Source organism: Nannospalax galili, unplaced genomic scaffold (genome assembly GCF_000622305.1).
Source record: "Nannospalax galili isolate Female #2095 unplaced genomic scaffold, S.galili_v1.0 scaffold546, whole genome shotgun sequence".
Classification (NCBI taxonomy): domain Eukaryota; kingdom Metazoa; phylum Chordata; class Mammalia; order Rodentia; family Spalacidae; genus Nannospalax; species Nannospalax galili.
In genome coordinates, this window is record NW_008355158.1 from 671,429 (window position 1) to 689,439 (window position 18,011).

At 40.9% G+C, this 18,011-nt stretch overlaps 1 protein-coding gene across 2 annotated transcripts in view; it reads right to left on the reverse strand.

Annotated features, from left to right (window-relative positions):
- Dse (dermatan sulfate epimerase) overlaps positions 1–18,011 on the reverse strand; it is a 76,870-nt gene that overhangs the window by 56,994 nt on the left and 1,865 nt on the right. The window lies entirely within an intron of this gene.

The window sequence follows — 18,011 nt, forward strand, 5'->3', positions numbered from 1 at the left end:
TCTAAGAAGCCATATTCCATACTCAAGGCCCTATCGAAGTGTGCAGGAAATCCACCAAATATGAGTTGCTAAAACCTCACGCATTCTACAGAGAAGCCTGTCTTCAGAATTACTGGCCAACAATCAGCCCATGGGAGAAGAGCCCTGTATTCTTGGATATTTTCCCTAATAAAGTTTGTTTTTGTATGCCTGAGGCTTTGGGTCAAGTGGTACTAATTTGATCAGATATGTGTGGTAACTGTGATTTATGAACTCCTGCCTTTGCTGGGAGGGCAGCGGGAGAGGTTAGTTAGAGTAGCTAAAGTCAGCATACATGTGATACATGCATGTATGACTGAACTCCAGCAAGAACCCTGGGCAACATGGCTCGGGTGAGCTGTCCTCAGAGAGCAACATAATCATGTTGTCATTACACGTTGTTGTCGGGAGTGACTATGGGGGCAGCGGCAGAGGGGGTTGGGATGTGGAGGGAAGATGTGGAAGCTTGTACCTAGTTTCTCTGGGAATTTTTTCCATATGCCTTCTCCCTTTGCTCATTTATCTCTACCTACTGACTGTGTTAAAACAAAATCATGAGTACAGTAAATTTCACTAGTCCATCTACTGAATCAAGAGTTGGATGGTGCTGTGGGCACCTCAAGCTCACATCATACTCTTTCTCATCCCTTTGGTGAAATCGTCTGAATTCACACTAGAATTAGGAGCATCCTGCTATAATTGTCATTAGAAAAGAAAATGAAATACTATGACAGTTTTCACCAAACTTCTTTTTTTCTATGACTTAGGCCTAGGAAAATGATTTTATTTAAAAACAGCACTGTTGAAACAAAAGAAGCAGCAGAAAATACTAGATTTGAACAGTTCTTAAAGCTTTAGAAGTTGTTTGTAATTGAAATATGTAGATGCTAAGCAAAAGGCTTAAGAGAAATTTATTTGAAGGTAATCTACCGGCCTTACACCCATAAGTTCAGCTCATGTAGCTAAAATGAAAATTGTTATTAACTGGATGACTATGTGTGGAATAAATCTTTTATCATTATACAGGAAATTCTTTTAAAGTTTTTACATATTTATTTTAATTTTTAATTATTTATGAGGGATGCGTGTATGCCATGGCATGTGTGTGGAGGTCAGAGGACAGCTTGGGGGAGTTGGTTCTCTCCTTCCACTATGTGGGTCCTAGGAATCAAACTCAAGTTTGGCAGCAAGTGCTGTTACCCACTGAGCCATCCCAAGCAATCCTCCATTCATTTCAGTCTTCAGATGTTTATTAACGATAAATTTACCTCTTTTGCTGCCTTTTTACATTCCAAAATATTTTTACGAATACTTTTCAAAAAGCTTTTGTCTCACTGGTTCTTTGACCTCAAAATCCCTAAGTGCTTTCCTAATGTCTTCTCATGAATCATAATCAAACTCAGAATACCACAGACTTGGTTTGTGAAACAATGATACATCCCTGTAATTAACCCAAAGACACAAGCTCTGCCTTCTCAGACATCCCTTCCACCCCCCTCAGCTTTTGGCAACCAGGTCAGCCGGGAATTCGGGCCCAAACTCCCTTCTTTCTCCTCAGTTCAGTTCATACCTTTTTATAACTGTCACTTAAAAACTTTTTATTATATGTGTATGAGTGTTTTGCCTGTGTGTATTTAAGTGCACCAGTGTCATGCAGGGCTTGTAGAGGTCAGAGAGGGCATCAGATCCCCTGCAACTGGAGTCACAGATGGTTGTTACCTGCCATGTGGGTGCTAGCAGTCCAATTCAGATCCTTTTTAAAAGCAGCCAGTACTCTGAAACACTGAGTCATCTCTCTAGCCCCTTAGTTCATAGCTTTTCATATCCAAACCATCAGCAAATTCTGTTGGCTTTTTTTTTCCAAATCCACCACTTTCACCACTGCTGTTAAAAGTCCCAGCCATACAACACTTTGTAACAGCTTCAAAACAGCCGTACAACCATAACTCTTCCCTGGTACAGTTGTTCTCAACATAAGAGTCAGAGAGTGATGGTGGTCAATCATGATCCCTGTTAAGCACTGCTCTATTTAAGGCCCTTTTGGGGCTTCTTCACATGTTATTGGAGTATCACAGAGAGGCACATCCCACATGTTCAAACAGCAATAAAGCCAGCATGGCTGGAAATGGGGGAAGAGAGTGCCCAGCACTTAGGAAACACTCAAACGACTTACTGAATAGATAAATTTAACTGATGTGTCACAATGTAAGCCTTTCATATGCAGAACTATACAATAATTATACAGCTGCCTAAAATATTCTATAGGAAGAAGCAGTAAACATCCTTCTTTGAATACCAAAACAAGCCATTGGGAAGTAAAAGGTACTACAATGCTGGGATTTCCAAGGTTACTCAGGGTGATTAATAATTAACTAGAGTTACAGTCATGTGCAGTGTCTTCCCAACCCTCCCTGTGGCATAAGTCTCACTAAGCTTACCCCAAGATGCCATGTAGCTTTACCCTTAAGCCTCTCCATCAGTAATGTGCTGGTGTGCTTATGATCAAGTCCACTTCCTGAATGCCTTTCTTCCCCATGTCCTACAGAAGGTTTTCATGAGTCTTCTCAGGGTCTTTAAAAAAATACCACCTCAAAAAATCTAGCTCAAAGCATGAGGTTGACACATCCTGTCACTCCTCCTCAAGACCAGCTACACTTTCTGCGGGATGATTTTTGTGTTAGTTCTTTCATTTACATTATTCTTTCTAATATTTTATTTATTACGTTTTTTTTATTTGTATGAGTGTTACTCCTACATGTATGTAAGAGCATCACATGAGTGCAAAGTCCACCAAGGGCCAGAACAGGGCATCAGATCCCCTGGCACTGGAGTTATAGATATTGTTAGCCACTGTATAGGTGCTATAAACCAAACCTGGGTCCTCTGGAAGAGCAGCCAGGGCTCTTAACTATTGAACCATCTCTCCAGCCCCTACATTATTCTATTTTGAAATTTAAAGTGAGTCTCTTCATGTCACTACCTTTAACCACATTTCCAAGGATAATTATCATTAATAGTTTGGCTTAGAGGTTTTGTTAGTGTTATTATTTGCAGAGAATTCAGACAAATAAGGGTACTTTCCATACTTCTTCTATAGCTACAGTATTAGCCTATGCTGGAAAGTTTACCATGATATTTTATAGCTACATTACTACCAGGAAACAAGTTTTGAGGCAACAACAGAATGTAGAAGAAGGGAATAACTTCTGAAGGGATGACCTGGATGTACAAGACAAAAAACATGCTCCCACTGAAGTATTCCAACTTGGTTCCGTATCTGTAAGATGTCACTAGAAAAGCCCATGCCACAAGTCTGCAAGAAAGACTAATGGTAATATAAGCAAGGTTCCCAGAGCTGTGGCTGCTACATAACAGGTACTTAACAAAAAGTTCTGATTAGAAGAAGTAGAAAAGGAAGGAGAAAGGAAGCGAGGAAGAGGAGGAGGAGGAGGAGGAGGAGGAAAGGAGGGAGAAAGGGAGAGGGGGGGAGGAGGAGGAGATGGAATAGTCTAACTCAGAACTAGAAACACAGCTGGATAGCTAACGTTTATGTGTATGCATGTACACGGTCAGGAATGCTGAACTTGGTATCTGTATTCTCATTTTGATGAATCAGTTGTCCATTTCATTGTCTTTAACATCCTAGTCTGATAATGTTAGTCTGATTATTTGTACCTTCTAATTTCTGCCATAAACTTTTCTACCCAAACTTCCACATTCTCCCTGCTCTTTAGAACCCATCTGTGTCCACAGCTAGCTACTTCTCCCCAGCTACTTCTTTTGATCAAACCTGATCAAATTTTCTTTGGCTGTGTTGGAGAAAACTCCTCTTTGAACTTCCTTTTCAAACTTTCTTCTCATGTTTCATCTCAAATGTATCTCAGAGGCTACATAACCACCTGCCAGGTGATTCCTGAGTTAAACAGGGAGGGGGAAGCGGGGCAAATGTCCCTTCATATTCTTTCAAATGGACAATTTCAGGAAGTAACTACTGACCTAGTCATACCTTATTCCCTGTTCTGCTGTCCCATGAAAGACAAATCACATTCTCCCAACCCACAAGCCAGGTGGAGCCAACCACTTCAATCTCTGGAGACACCTTAGTTCTCTGAGTGACTCTGAGAGTACATTCCCTGTACTTTGGGTGTCTGAAATTGCCATTTGTCTGCATATTCTTTCTAATCTTCACAAGTGACTTTTATTGTTTGAGGGAATAGTTCTAACATTCTCATGGCTTAAGGAGCTTCAATCCCTAACCATAAGCCTGGGAAGCAGCAATTTCTCTTACCACACAGCTGCATATCTGCTTGTTTATCTCCAGTTGACTCCTGAGTAAAACCCTTGCCACTGACACTTCAATAGTTTTGTTCTTTTCCAAAAGCACTTGGCTTTTTATTGCAAATACACTGGGCAGAGATGTATCAACCTATCCAGAGCATGTATACTATCTCTAAATTTATCTCACTAGCCTTATCTTCAGTCTTAAATAGAAAGAAGCCACAGAGCATGCCAAGCTGAAAAAAAAGGGAAGAAACACACAAGACCTTTTCAGAAAATGGGGAGCACGTGGACACCCCTGGACCTCGGTAGCATGGCCATCACTGTGGCTAAGTGGCAAATGCTGCAGGTCCAGGCAAGCAGGAGACAGAAAGGCCAGGGCCAGCTAGCAATCTTGAATAAGCCTACAGATTCCTCCTCTCTTCTGTAATTTTTTGACACATCACAGCCATCGTATAGTATACCTAAAAGATCTACATTGCTGTCTATTATAGGTTGAATTTTATCCCCTCCAAATTCCTAAATTTAAGTTCAAACCCCCAATATCTCTAAATGAGACATCATTTGAAAACGTGGTTGTAGATGTTACTGATTAGCATGAGAGCACACTGAAGTAAGGTGGATTCAGTAAGGTAGGCTCAGTCACTGACATTTTTATAAAAAGGGGAAAAAAATCTAAAGACACACACACACAAAATGATGTGAAATCAAGGTATAGATGGAATGAAGAATTTATAAGCTAAGCATGCTAACTAAATAAAGATTGCCAAGAAACTTGGTAGACTTGAAGGGGGCTGGGAAAACAGCTTTTGTTTAGCATGTAAAAGGCCCTAGGTTCAATCCCTAATGGGACCACAAAAAAAGACGAGCCCTATGTCCTGGTTTACACCTTGATTTTGGATTTCTAGCCTTCAGTACTCTGAGACAATAAATATTTCTGTTGTTTAAACTACCTGTGTTAGTTACTTTTTTTATTGTGACAAAATATTGATAACAGCAACCAGAGGAAGAAAGGGTTTATTTTAGCAAGTTTGAGGGTATACAGTCCATCACAGCAAGGGAGGTATAGAGGTGGGAACATGGGGTCGCTGGCCGCTTTTGTCTACAGTTAGAAAGTAGAGACTGGTGCTCAGCTTACTATCTCCTTTTTCACTTTTATTTAGTCTGGGACCCCAGCCCACGGGATGGTGCAGCCCACACTCAAAGTAGGTCTCTTCACTCCTCAGTTACCCTCTCTTGGAAACACCCAAAGCCCAAAGATGTGTCTTCTAGGTGATTCCAAGAGCAGTCAAACTGTCAACAAAAATTAACCACCACACCACCTAATCTGCAGTACTTTGTTATGGAAGTCCTAGCAACTTGACAGTTTTAGCTCTGCAACTTTTTTATTTATTAAGAATGTTGTTACTTTATACAAATAAGTAACAGATATATACAGTGTGTATCAAGTGCCAGGAACTAAACTACGTATTTCACATAGATTAACTCATTTAATTATCTCCTCGAATCCCATAATCTATAAACCCAGGCAGTTTGCCCAATTTGACCTATAAAATAACTATCTTAAAGCTGGGCATGGTGGCACATGCCTTTAATCCCCACACTCAGGAGGCAGAGGCAAGCAGATCTCTGAGATTGAGGCCAACCTGGTCTACAAAGGGAGTTACAGGCCCTCTGGGAATACAGGGAGACCCTGTCTCAAAACACCAACAAAACAAAATAACTATCTTAGCAACCCATAAAGTTACTCTCAAATTAATTTGGTCACCCTATCACTTTCCTATTCAAGAGCCCATTTCACACAACAAACTGAACAACTCTCATCTACAAGCTTCCACATCTCACCCATCCTTTCAATCCCAGCACTCATTTCTCTACATATATACCCTCCCTTCAAACTTACCCAAGCACCCTTGCCCCCTTGCTGAAGTACAACTTGCATCTTTGTTCTTTATTCCCAGTGTTACTCTCTTTGATGAGATTCATCTATCGGCTCCACATCCAACGTGATTCTCTGTCAGAGAATACAGCTATCTTTAATGAAGCTGTCCCTGTAAATCCACCTATGAGTTGTTTCCCCTTGTGAGGCCCTCTTTGTATGGCTCAGTCCAGGATGGTGCCAGTCACAAAGGTGCTTACATCATCTTCCAATATGAGGGAAGAAAAATATTTACACAAACCAGTAAAATAAAAGGAAGTTTGTTTGCATGAACATGACAAAGTGCTACTGAAATTGATAGAAGAGAGCTGGTATTCTGCTGGGGTGAGAAAGGAAGGATGCACTGAGGAGCTGGCATCTGAACTGATCCTTAAAGGGGGTGGGTAAGAATGCACACAGCTTTAACTGGCTCTACATTTATTACTAATTATAAGCAGGCTGAGTTATTTTAAGGTCCATAGTTACCGCTCTTTCTTACATTGATACTTCAGGTCCTCTGTGGATACTAAAGGGATGTGAGGTGGATCTTAGCTACTGGGGATAAACTACTGGAAGTCAGAGGGTGTCATCTTTGTCTCTCCCACAGTGTCAAGCACCACTACATGCATACAAGCCTGTCAGAAGTATGTGTGGCAGGGCTAGGAAGACGGCTCAGTGGGTAAAGGTTTAGCTGCTTAAACGTGAGGATCTGAGTTCACATTGCTTAAAAAGTCAGGTACAGTAGCCTGAGCCTACAGTAGCCAGTGCTCACAAAGCAAGATTGGAGTTGAAGTTGGGAAAATTCCAGGCAAACGCAGTAGCAACAACAGAAGAGACCCTGTCTCAAGCAAAGCAGAAGGCAAGGACCAGCACCTTGCCTATACTCAACCATAGGCACACCATGGAGTACACCTGTGCACACACAGACATGAGAGAGAGAGAGAGAGAGAGAGAGAGAGAGAGAGAGAGGAAAACAATGAAAGAATACTTGAAGGAAAGGCAGTAAGAGAGAATGACATACAAAGAGATAATGAGTTCTAACTCTGGCAGCCACTCCATTTCCATGCAGTCCTTTTCCTGTGCCTTTTCTCCCTGGACTATCCATTTGCAGTGAAGTCCCATCTATCCCCCAACCCTTTTTTTGGCATCAAATCCTCCCAGGCCCAATTCTTTATCTCCCTAACAGCTGTCATCCCTCTGCCCTGTCATCTTCCTGTCTCGTCCTTCCTGCAGCTCTGGCATGTGCATTTGTCTAAGTTCAGCCCAGCGGTTAGTTGATCTTCATAGTCAATATCCTCGGAGCAGATTTTAAATTCCTCAAAGCTGAAAAACATGTCATATTTATTTTGCATGGCTCCTCTGTTCTGCCATCCAGACATCTCCACTCAAAAGTACCTGGCAAACACTTGCTGAAAGACTAAGTGTTTTCAGTGTCCCTGTCATGCAAGTCTGATGCTCTTTCATCTCACTCTCCAAGTTCAAAAGTGCATTGGACAAAGTTATACATCAAAGTGTCATTTCCCAAGTAGCACAGATTTATCTTTTTTAAATGTTATAGTCATTGAACCAACAGTCAATAACCCCGACTATAAGAAAAAATAGGTTTAAGCACACAAAGGTGGATCTGATTCGTAACCACCTTCCAACACTGTTGGCTTAACTGAACTTCGGTCACAGGGTTTATCACTTTAGGGCAATTTAGTAGCACAAGTGCTGCCATACATCCCCCAAGAAAGAGAATTGGATCAGGTCCAATAATCTCAAATTTCAAAGATGAAATTTAACAAGTTGAAGTTAAATTGCACTTTTAAAGCTCCCAGGGCAGACGCTCAGCTATTTTTCATTAACTTTTATACAAAGTAATTCTATGCAAATCACATAATATCAACAGGCTTTCATGATGAAAAACCTGAGGATCTAAACACAACTTACAGGTCACAATATGGCCTCAATAACCCAGTTTCCTCAGGAAAAAAAAAAAAAAAAAAAAGACAAAATAACAAAAAAGACAAAAAAAACCCCACAAAAACCCAAGGCAACTAGGGCGTTTGTTTTTTGTTTGGGTAAGGCCTTGCTATGTAGCTCAGACTGACTCCAAACTCTCAGTGGTCCTCCAGAGTGGGGTTGTAAGCATGTGTCACCACACCCAACTAAGACCTTTGATAGTGATTCTCATGCAAGACCCTATGTTTCTGCTCTTACAGACAGGGTTGTAAAGATCAATGTGTGGAGCATTTAAGTATGTGCTCTGAGTGAGGAAAATAAAAATGAAAGCAATCGATACAAAACAAGGCAGGATGGGAAGTGGAAGATTAAGTCAACATGGGAAAAAACAGAGACTCTCATCCCCCAGCATCTTGTTTAATTGTTTCCCTGGCTGAAAACAGATTTTCACACCTGACCAAATCACCTACAAAGGAAAAACTGAGGAACTAAAAACAAATTACAAGGTCAAAATATGGCCCAAAAAACCCATTTTCCCAAGAAAAAAAAAAAAAAAAAAAGGCAGACCTTAAAATTTCACACTGGTATTTAAGAAGGGATAATTGACTTGTAGAATAAAATCAACAGGTCAATTCTTATTTGTTCCCTGTTTCCCCCGAGAACAGACTCTAATATTTGGAAGACATTAGATGAACATAGAGAGAGACAACGAGAACTAAGAAAGCAGGGAGACCAGCAGAAGATACTCTGACCTCAGAGAACTTTAAGGTCTTTGAGAGGTAACTAGAAAGCACCACAATTTGCCTGAAAATACAACCTATAAAACCAAGTGGAAACAATGCCAATTGCTAATAGACTGACTTTGTTCAGGCTCACCTTTTGGCTCCTTCGGCCCCCGAGAGTGGGCATATCTTGACAGTACATATTTTCCAAGACTTTCGACAGAAACAAAATAAGCATGTTTTCAGTATAATCACATCTTAACTAATAAAGTACCCCTGGCCTAAAACCATGTGATCAATTCTCCTGAAGTCTATGTTCTTAACAAAATGAAATAAAATTCACATTGTTTCTAAAAACTAGTATTACTGGTTTTTCTGTTTGTTTATAGTCATAAAAATTGATACAAGAAGCTTCAAAGGCTGGGTGTGGTGGTGCATACCTTTAATCCAAGCACTGAGGAGGCAGAGGCAGATAGATCTCTGAAGTTCCAGGGCTTCTTACTGAGACCCTGTCTGTCTGTCGGGGGAGAGGGGTATTAGGGGCAAAGAAGCAGAAGAAGCAGAAGCGGAAGAGGAAGAGGAAGAGGAAGCAAAAGCAGATTTACATTTGAAATTTCCAGAGACTCCTTCTGGCATGGGCAACCTCTACATTGTTACCATATGACTGGTGAAGGCCCAGCATGTTCTTGTGACCACTAAGACTCCTTCTCTCTGCTGCCAACCTGGGTTTACCAGAGAAACAGAGCATATCCACACAGCCTAGAAGCATGTGTAATCCTAGCATTCAGAACCAAGGCAGGGGGATCAGAAGTTCAAGGTCATTCTCTGCTACATAACAAGTTCCAGGGCAGTTCTGGCCTGGGCTGCATGAGAGCTTATCTATTTAAACAAACAAATAAAACAACATAGAAATAGAGCATAGAAAGTATGTCATAAATGAAAGTCCATTTATTTATTCATTAATTTTATGTCTCATAATTATTTAAAAAAAAGAAAATGAGAATGTAAAAGATGTTAAAAGGATATGGGATTGGAGATATTTTCCAAAATAGATAAAATGAGAAAGTGACGAAGGTCTGTGTAGACTGAGACAAAGGACGAGACAAAAATAATATACACATACTCTTAAAATTTCTAAGGTCATAGCTTTGTCAACTAGTTTAAGGAACAAAATATATACCTAGTCAAGGTTTATCAGAGAATATTTGTTTTTTACCCAAGTTTTATCTACATCGCACATGATAATCAAACTGGTGGAACTAACCTTATTGGATGTTTAACAGCCATACTTTGAGGCCTATACTAATCTGGCCAGAGGGACTTAAAGGACAGTTTTTGCCCCTTTCCCTCCAAGGTCAACTAAGTTCCACGGGACTATGGAACATCTCTCAAAATGTCCTGTAACTGTAGTGAGTCACCTGTCCTCTTGTTCAGAGAGGCCATGGAAATCCCACCAGATGGACTTGAACCAATATCCAGTCTACAAAGAGGAGGGTCAACTCAGAGGAAACATCTCATCCATGCTTCCAAGTGAAGTCAGCCATAGTTGAACAGGACTTTTGACTTATCCTCACATAGACGGAACTGGTGAAAAAATAATAATAATAAAAAATAAGGCGCCAGGGGCTCCTCCCAAGCCCATGTGACCCCTGAGGAACAGATCCTCAAACGATCTAAAGAGTAAAAATAAATTGATCTATTTGGGCCAAGTGTATGGTCTTAAACACCCAAAAGGAAAGTATAACCAAAGAGTAAAGTCATCAGTATATTTCTTTATGAGTTCAAGGGATTATACTTCCCAGACATTAGGCTCCATATAAAAAGTTATTTAGACAATTATCTCTCATTGATGATTTTGTTCCGAATCAGAAAGTGCTGCTCAGATGTAAGACTTCAAATCTTGTTCTCCAGTACAGTGCCCACCTGTAGCTAAGAGAGACAACCAGCTATTATTCTAAAATGATGGATAAATGTGTTTTCTCCCCATATCTAGAAGCCGTTGAGAGGGAACTGACTAACCTCTCCAACAGCTATCAAAGTGCCTGAAAGCAAATCCTGAATCCATCACTCTGGAGTCCAGCCTTGGCAAACAAAAGAAAAATGAGGAGAAACCCAACAGAGGGGTGCTTTTGGAAGCTCTTGTCAAGAAATTCCAATGGACTTTCATATGGACATTTGAAATTTGCTCTGTTCTTTTTTCTAGTTCCCTGTCTAGAACTTGTAATACTCATTACTCTTGTCTTTACTTCTCCTCCACATCTCCTATTAACTAGTCAAGGACTTTCTTTTTCCCCTAGAGATAAGAGTTATGCAATTTGGGAGTTTTTTAGATAGACCCACTGAAGGGGTACCCCAGTTGCCTCACCTTCCGCGTGCAGCATGGAAGAAGCCAGAGTGGTCTGCCTCCCGATTCCCTATCCACAAGTTGGGCAACCTCTTCAGAGAATAGTGTGATAAGAATAGAAGGTAGAATTGGCCAGGCAGTTAGGGTAAAAACACCCCAAAGAAAAGTAGCCAGTTTCTTGGCTAAAAGTCAAAATGTCCTTGGGCCTCTTAGCAACCTACTCCGTTCCAAAAGCCAAAAATGTCGCAAATATTTGAGAGGTTTCATCTAATCCTTAAAGATTTTAGGGTTACCTCTTCGAGGGGGAAATGTTAGAGTAGTAAAAGTCCCCATTTTTTTTAAAAAAAAAAAAGAAGAAAGAGTACATGAAGTTTTCAGGAAAAAGTGATGGGAAGATATGGGAGGAGTTGGAGGGGAGGGAGTGGGCATGGATTTGATCAAAACACCTTATATGCATGTTTGAAATTCTCACAATTATTTAAAAAAAGAAATTTCAATAGAACACCATAAAATAGTACTTTAACATTTATAAATATGAAGAAAAGTGGTCTCTTTGAGGAAGAAATCATAAAGCCAAGAGTTTTGTAATACATGCCTGAATGAAGGTTAAAAGAACCTCACACAATCAGCATTAATTTAACCAGACAATTAATACTTGGTGCCAATAAAAATGCTAAGTAAAAACTGTAGAGGCAACTTTTATTTATTTAAAATAGTGAAGGTGACCATTTCTTCTACATTTATATAGTTAAATTATTTTTATTTTCTATGTTTTTCAAGCTCAGATGAGGAAAAGTCACAGCCCCAGAGAATGAGGCCTAGTATCTTTTCAGGATAATCTCATATGAACCTTTCCAAACAGGGACCTCAGAGGTCTCCAGAAATCATCCTCAAGGACAAAAACCATTCAGAAAAGGTTTTCTACATTCAACAAAAATCCCTCTTGCCTGCTTCAGGCCAATGTCCCCTTCTTTTTCTTCAGGGAAGATGGAAAACAGCTGTTCAATTCTCCCTTTCAGACTACTTTTTCCTTCCTGCCTGGCTCAGTCCACCCTTTGAGAGAAGTATAAACACAGCAGGTGATTCCAAAATCCAGATGCTCCCTGTCTGATTCTCCCAGGGGCTGAAGAGGGCTGGCCTCCTTAATGCCTCTGGGAATGTCACCCAAATGCTACAGAAAAGGTTCTTCCCAGAATTTGTGGAATTACAGAATGCCTTTGTTGAATATATTTGAACAATAAAAATGTCAGGGCTTCAGGAAGGACAGTTTACAGTCAGCATCTCAGTTTCTTTCTCTCTCTGCTGTGTGTTAGTGTAGCACACACCTTGACATGGAATATTTTTAACCTACTCAGGGATTTTCATCATAAAGTTCCTGAGTTTCTAGTCACTGGCAACTTTCTGGATATAAGTAGCTTTAGAAATTCAATAACTTCTATGCTCTAATCTAAAAGTACTCTATCAACAAGAGTCAATGTCTAGTCTAGTCAGTTATTCCTCAAATGAGCAATCTATACTGGATTAAAGACATAATCTGAAAATTTGTCCATTTTACATAGACATTTATACAATCAGCTTTAAGATCTCTTTTCAGGAGTCACTAGCAAATGCCCTCATTTTCCTTATACCAGCCATTTGACAGTAACAGAGAAGCCAGTACCACACCACCTGCTTACTTCATCAGGAAAAATGTTACAGACTCACAAAGTTGGTGAGCCATATACTTTTCAAATCCTTTCTGAGTTATGGAATGCTGGTTCAACTTTTTACAGAGCATCTTTTCTAAACGTATTAACTGCCCACTGTGAGCATCAAATTCCTATTGCTCTTGCATAAGAAAAATGTAACACACCTTTGAAACCAGATGGCATGAGCGTGTGAAATGGATTATCTCAAATGGAAAGATTCAAATGACAGTTGTTTAAATGATTGTGGGAATATTCAATTTTTTTCAATCTTTTTTCTTTTCGTTGGTTGGGTTCTTTGGTTTTGGGGGTTTTGCTTGTTTGTTTGTTTGTTTGCTTGCTTGTTTGTTTTTGAGACAGGACCTTGCTTTGTAGTCCTGGCAGACCAGATGCTCACTATATACCCAGACTTGCAACTCAAGACAATCCTCCTGCCTCAGAATCCAGAGTGCCAGGATTATAGGTATGAACCGCCACAACACATACTATTTTCAAGTTTTGCTAAAAGCCTATGAATGCTAACATACATATACATTGGGGATCTCAATATGACTACTGACTATATTTCACAGTAACTGGGGAGGATAGGCACCATTAATTCTATAAGGAGCACTCCCAAAAAGTTTTGTTTTGGCATAAGGACACATATATCAGTGACCCTGTGTAGGGCAAAAGTGATGGATACAAATAGCCCACAATGGGCACATCGTATGTATAATTGTAAACTAAATGAGGGGGATTGAGGAGACAGCTCAGTCAGTAAAGTGTCTGACACACGAGCATGAGGATCTGAGTTCAGATCCCTAGCACCCACATAAAAAAGCTGACCACAGGGGTGGGGTGGGAGGATGTGGGGGAGAGACAGGCAGATCCCTGGAGGTAGACAGCCTAACCAGTTAGTGAGTAGTGAGCTCCAGGTTCATCTTCAGACCCCTTCTCTAAAATAAACACATAGATAAATAATTAAATAAGTAAATAAACAAAGAAGATGGAAAAGTAACTGAGGAAGACACCCAGTGTCGACTACTGGCCTATACACAGGAACACCCTAACGGAGAAGAGTTATCGGCAAGTGCTAGAAACATTCTCAACAGAGTCCTGATTGGATACAGATGATCTGACTTACAAAAAAGATAGTAACATATTTACTTTGTTACATTTTTATAACAAGATATACACTAATGTAATAATTAGAAGTATCCGCAAATGTAAAATGTCAAAGCAAATTGTCATTAGTATCAGAACCTGTACATGTTACTGAACAGAGAAAACCTGTTGTTTTAAGAACAGTCTACTAAACTGGGCATGGTGGTCCGTGCCTTTAGTTCCAGCACTCAGAAAGCAGAGGCAAGCAGATCTCTATGAGATTGCCCAGAGTGGACAAAATAAAAAGTAATGGTTTACTAACATTTCCACCAAGATCCTCTTTACAGAAGGGGGGGTCCAAGGGAACTGAAACACACAGAAGGAAATCTAGTGATAATCTTAACACGCATTAAAATTCACAGTGCTATTCTGAATTAAGAACTGAGCAAACTATTCAAGAAATAAAGAGCCTCAACAATCTTTTCTTCTCTTTCCAAACTGAAATCATTCTTTCTTCTCTATGATCTCTAACAGGCTCTGTAAATCTATTTCCTCCAGCAGGTTTATACTTTTGTGGGTATCTGAAAGAGGCTCTGGAGGCCACACCCTTAACAAGCTGCAGCTTGTCTACATATGGCAGACGTTAGCAACACTACTGGTACAGCACCAAGGCCAGCAAAAGCCCAAAGCCAGTTCACAAACACTGAGCAAGCAGCCCAGGGCTCTGCAGGCCTTAGAGGCCCTGCAATGGAATCCTTAGAAGATAGAAAGGAGAGGGAGAGGCGGGGTTGCAGGGGAGGAATGCAGAAGCCTGGTTAGTGCACAACCATTTAGGTGGCCACAATGCATGGCAATAGTAAGAAAAAGTATACTAAAGCAGACCTACAGGAAAATGAAATGTCTTTAATAATGTGATTCGGAGTCACAGATGACAAAGTAGCATTATATGTGCAATTTATGTTCATCTCATTCAACTTAAGGTATGCCACTTTACATGTAAAGTGGTAGATGAATCTTCACCCTTAGCATTTTCATCCTACTAAAAAGAGGGCAAGATGCCTGCTCTATACCACTGTCAATCACTAGGCTAAAATATGCAGGTAGCTGTCTGATCTACTGGGACCTTTCCCTTCTTTCAACTGCCTAATTGCTTATGAAATATGGAGACAACAATTTATTAATAGTAATGACTCAACTGTATCCCATTGCCCAATACTTTCAAGTTTTCTTCTAGTTTGATGCTTTTCTGAAATACTTCACCATCAGCTAACCAAATCACTCTTCTAAATATAACTGAGAGTTGTGAAACACTAACGCTGTTGAGAAGCAGAATGTGTGTGACATTTATTTATCATACACACAGAAATGTTTTCTTTAAAAAACAATAATTTTTAAAAGAGAATTTCCAATTAAATTAGACTGTAGTGAAAGATTTTTAATTCTTGCTAACATTAAACATCTGCATGGACCACTACCTCAGGAGTCTGTGATTCTAACTTCTATTTCCCATTTTGCCACTAATTCATCATATGGCTTTCATGGGAAAATAATTTCCCTTGTGGGTTCTCTGAGTTTAGACACTAGTCTCATTCCCATGTCGGGCACTGACTACAGGTTCACAGAATTTGGTAGCGCTGTCCAAACATCTGCTAGTAATTTGGTGGTCCCCAGAGACTTTTATTCTACAAATCACCATAGGGAGAGATAATGTAATTTCAAAGATGAGAAAACCTTAAGGCACTAAAAATAGTATTAAGAATTGTCCTGTCTCGTGTCAGACATTCTTTCAATAGGGTTATTAGAGAAACTCCTCAGGTGCCTTCAGAATGGCAAGAACCCAACCCTTGTCAGGCATGGAATGAAGCCTCCACTGAGGGATGCAGTTCCTCCTACTCAGGCTCTGGATCCCCCCAAAGGCCTGCCACCAACACAGCCTACAACAATAATAGTGTGGGGGGGGCGGATTGAAGATTCCTAATGCTAACTAATATTTAACATGAGCTGCAATCGGTCTCTTGATCAATTCTTTGAGCGTTTGGAAAACAAGTATCACCAATATATCAAAACCCAAATAGAAGTATTTCACCTTCCTTTTTCTCCACTTACTAAAATCATAATATTGAGAATTTTGTGATTTTATGCAACATAGAATGCCCAAGGTGAGAAGAAATAAACAGCAAAAATTCTACCATAAATAACATTTAAAAAATGAAAAAGCAAAATTGTTGATTCATCTCAGAAGGTATTTTCACAGATCTTAAAACACTGCCTCAGAGACTGAAAACAACAGAATTATATAATGTACTATGTGAAGCTAAGAACTTCAGCTCAGGGATGATGGCCAGGTCCTCCCAGGGCAGCACTGCCAGTTTCTGGACCAGATACACCACTTATCTTATTGAAACGCACTGTCTGAGCTTATGTGTGAACTACTGTTACAAATACTCAAGTAGCAAATATTATTAAACTGACACCTTCCTCACCTGGCAAACCCAGGTGACTTATCAAAGTGTTTTCTTTCTCTCCACAGGCCCCAACCTCAGAGGCAGGAACTGAAACTATTTCCACACAGCAGGGCCAGGAATGGAAGCTAAAAACCCCACTATGCAAAAACCTAGACTGTATTCTGCTGCCAATTTCCCTCCTTTTCAAGGTTCTTTTCCTTAATTCTCTTTTACTGAGTAACTGCACTATCACCTTTTAGTCTGAATATTAAAATGAATACCGTAGGCCAGCGTTCTCACTTAACTCGATGAAACTGATACTGGTATACCCCAGCCAATGAATACTAACACTTCCAACACCAACTCAGATTCCCGGTGCTCTTACTCCCTTATTCCTGGTGTTCTCCTTTCTACACCACAGCTGAGAGAGCCGGCCCTCTCAGTAACCAGCACTGGTGCTTTTAGCTAAACACACACTGATCGGTCACTAGGTGACTTGCACATCAAATTCAGTCTCTTCTCCATTTTTACTAAAGTAGATTTTAGTGCACTCTTCATAAGAGGAACCACAACTGTAGAACGGGACCTTAGAGAAAAATAGTATATATGAGCAAATCTCAAATATTCCTCTATTTTGCTTTTTTTCATGCACATTACTTTTGTGTTCCTCTTCAGTACTACAGTGTGAATCCTCTACAAAATACCTAATTTAAAATTCTTCATTTCATTGATACTATTAAGAAAAGTTAAAAACTTAAGAAACTTGAAAACGTAAATTCTATAATGTGAAAAATAATGAAAATATTTCTAAGTGAGAGGTGCCTTCTTATACTTACTATGTCGTTGACTACGACGCCATGAGCATAAAATACATTCAAAGATCTTTATTTTTGAAGATCCCTAGAAACTCAACGTGTCACTTCCTGATCTAAAGAATTCCAGGTAAATGAGGCTGGCTTCCAGCACTGGAAGCAAGGGATTGGGTTTCAATATGAATGCCGGCCGGCCTAGGCAGAGACTGCCGCCTCCAATAAGAGACGCAGGAGTTCTCGGGTCACAACTTAGCTCAGATTCCAGCGGAGTCAGATTCGGAGCCCATGTGGCATCGCTTACAGCGCTCCCCAGCCAGTGATTTAAGACCCCCACCCCGGGCACTGTTGGATGAAGTTGCCCTTGGACCCCCGGGTACTCGCGGAGCCCAGGGGTGTTGGAGTCCAGGCTGGGGGTAGCTCAGGACCCCGCTTTCTGAACTTCCGAGGTCCCGAAGGCGGGGTGTCAAAGCCAGCATGGGAGCCACGACCACCACCACCCCGGGACGAGTGGGGAGACCAAGGGACGGGGGTGCAGGCTGCATCGCCCAACCCCGCAAGGGTCATAGTCCCGGGCAGTCAGTCCCCGCCACAGAGCTGGCGATCTCCGCGTTCCCACCCTGCGGGGCGGAAACCCGCGGAGCAGCGGAGTCCGCGCAGCGGGCGGCGATCCCCACCCGGCGGGGACGTGGCTCGGATCTGCCCCGCGGCCACCCCGGGACCCGGCCCGCAGCGACCCGCCGGGCGCCTTGCGGGAGCCCAG